The 2,917-nt window shown below is 37.9% G+C and overlaps 1 protein-coding gene across 2 annotated transcripts in view; it reads left to right on the forward strand.

Annotated features, from left to right (window-relative positions):
• The window catches only part of LOC106873591 (uncharacterized), a 22,424-nt gene that overhangs the window by 14,381 nt on the left and 5,126 nt on the right, over positions 1-2,917 (forward strand). The window lies entirely within an intron of this gene.

Genomic DNA, 2,917 nt, shown 5'->3' on the forward strand with positions numbered 1-2,917 from the left:
TACTAAAAATATTAACGATGCAAGAAAAAAAAACAGCTGGAATTAATAGCAACATTTTCAGGTGACATAGGAATGGAATTTGGTAAGAAGAAATGTTCTTTTTTAATTGTTAAAAGGGGGAAATCAGTCTCCCAGTCACAAAACCTGTGCATCAATGGTCTCTCTATCTCACCTGTCCCACTATCTCACCTGTCCCACTATCTCACCTGTCCCACTATCTCACCTGTCCCACTATCTCACCTGTCCCACACAAAGAATACTCAAGTACCTTTGCATTGATGGAAATATATCATACCAAGGTACTGTGAATAAAGATAGAGTGACCCTAGAATATTACACCAGACTAAGAAATGTATTACAGTCCAAACTCTCGTCTTACAAGACAATATCCCAGAATGCATTCGCCCTACCAGTGCTGATTCCAACATTTGGGATACTTGACTGGTCTGTTGAAGAAATCCACTCCATAAACATTAGAACCCGCAAGATTCTAACATCAACTGGAGACCTATACAAAAATAATGATATCGACAGGCTCCACCTAAGAAGAGATAAAGGAGGTAGGGGCTTGAGGTAAGTGTAGACAGTCTCTAAATATCACACAGTCTCTCTAAGACAGCACTTGCTAAACAATAACAGCAAAAAATAAATACATTAACTGAGTCTTGAAAAATGAAGAAAACAATATCCTACGTATTGGAAGTGAGCTCCTCAGGAAGTACTCTCTTCCTGATAACCTCCCATACGACCTCAAATCAGTCGGAAGAACTGTTCTAGTATACTCCAAAAATGTCATCAACCTCCCTATACGACATGACGTCGCAAAAACAATATGCAATGCCATTAAAAAAACAGACTGTCCTGGAATAAATATAGAGAATTTTCCTGTTATTGAATACGTACACAAATACCAGCACAAGGAATACTGGTGGAACACTCCCATTAAAACATCTGGCATGACATGCTAGATATTGTTGTATGGGACCGACAAGAAAATGTATGTGTGTCATAGAGCTCAGCTGTCCTGCTGATGTGAATATTTCGTTGAACATCAAAGAGAAACTATGGACAATTGCTTCGAAATCTCCGGTTTCAATATCTGGATAACAAATTTACATTTATACCAATAATAATTGGAGGACTTGGTCTTGTGAGTAAATGCTTAACTGTCAGTCTGGTTTAGCTTAGATTTTTAGGAAAAGGAATCAACCAACTGATTCGCACATTACAAATACAGTGTTTAAGCGGAACAATAAAACTATGCGAGACTTTGCTCAGGTTTAAAATGTGACATTGTTTTCGTTATCAACATTCCAAAGATGGAGCTTTGTATCATTGTTAGAAGCCAGCTCCTTCTTCAGGTGAAGAATTTAAAGGATTAAATACAGAAGAACAAGCTTACACTGGGCAGCCCGAGATGTGATCAACTGTCTCATTGTGCACGATAATGCAAGGTTCTTACGCAGCGCTCAATACGAATTTCCAGCTATGTCCACATTAAAACTGGTGTTTAATGTGTGATTTCATACAAGCTACACTGATACACTGACGGCAGATAACAAACTAGCAGAAATGGTCAAAGAGAGGAAAAACGACATTGAAACAGTAGTCCAATAAAGTTTTAACATCATTAACTGGAATCTTACAGAGCCCCAATGCTTGGACAAGAAGACAAGAAAACTACTAACATATAAAATCATGCACCACCCAAAAGCAGGCTTTGATCGTCTGTACCTATCTAGAAGTATGGAGGAAGAGGAATGTTGCAAGTAGAACCACCACAATGGCAATGAACATGTACTTATCTAGTACAGAGGACTGGATGCTGCGGCTTGTATGCAAACACGAAAGCATTAAAGAAAATCACATTCTATTGTCAAGGAAGCTTGAAAATTCGCAAAGGAACTTGGCATTAATCCTGAATTAGATGAAGAACCTGAAACCATTGCCACAAAACATGCAAAACGGATCGAGCAGACTGCAAAAAAGAACGGGCAGAAACAAATTGAGGAGCGGTGGAGCTCAAAACCTCTGCATGGACAGTATATACCCCGAAAGCGAAATGCTGATGTAGACCAAGCAACAACCGATCTGAGAAATTCATGACTGAAAGCAGAGGCTGAAGGTTTCATATTGGAGGCACAAGATTAAAGCTTGCTTACCATAAACAACCAGGCTAATGTTCTTCAAAACGGTTCTGACCCTAAATGCAGATTCTGCGACAAATTTGATGAAACAATAGACCATCTAATCTCGAGATGTCCAGTCCTGACACTAAACGAATATAAACATCACCACGATAGGGTAGGACAGTATTTACATTGTAAAATATGCGGACACTACAAAATTAGCATTCCTGCTTACTGGTATGAACGTCATCCTGAGCCAGTCGTTGAATGTAAAAATGTCACTATCCTCTGGAATTTTCCAGTCAACATCAACAGAACGATGCAGGCTAATCGACCGGACATAGTCATTAAAGACAAAGACGAAAATACTTGTGGACTAATGGATGCAAGTGTTCCCACTGGTAAAAATATATCTGTAAAGGAATTTGACAAATTAAGTAAATATAAGGACCTGGAAATTTAAATACAAAAGACGTGGTATCTTAAAGCGAGAACTGTTCCTGTTATTGTGGGTGCCCTAGGCATAATAAGAAAGGGATGCTAGAAACATCTAGATAATATCCCAGAAGAATCATGTCTGAGAGAAATCCAAAAGATTGTGTTGACAAGTACTGCCTACATCCTTAGAAAAAGCCTATCATTTATATTTTATACACCCCTTATGATTTTTCCTTTGTATCATACTATATATTCTGTTTTGTAGAATGATACATTAAGGAGCTTTTTTCATGAGTACTTCCGGATTACTTGAATCCATATATTGTAACTTAAATATATATATATATATA

Source organism: Octopus bimaculoides, chromosome 10 (assembly GCF_001194135.2).
Source record: "Octopus bimaculoides isolate UCB-OBI-ISO-001 chromosome 10, ASM119413v2, whole genome shotgun sequence".
In the NCBI taxonomy this organism is placed as follows: Eukaryota; Metazoa; Mollusca; class Cephalopoda; order Octopoda; family Octopodidae; genus Octopus; species Octopus bimaculoides.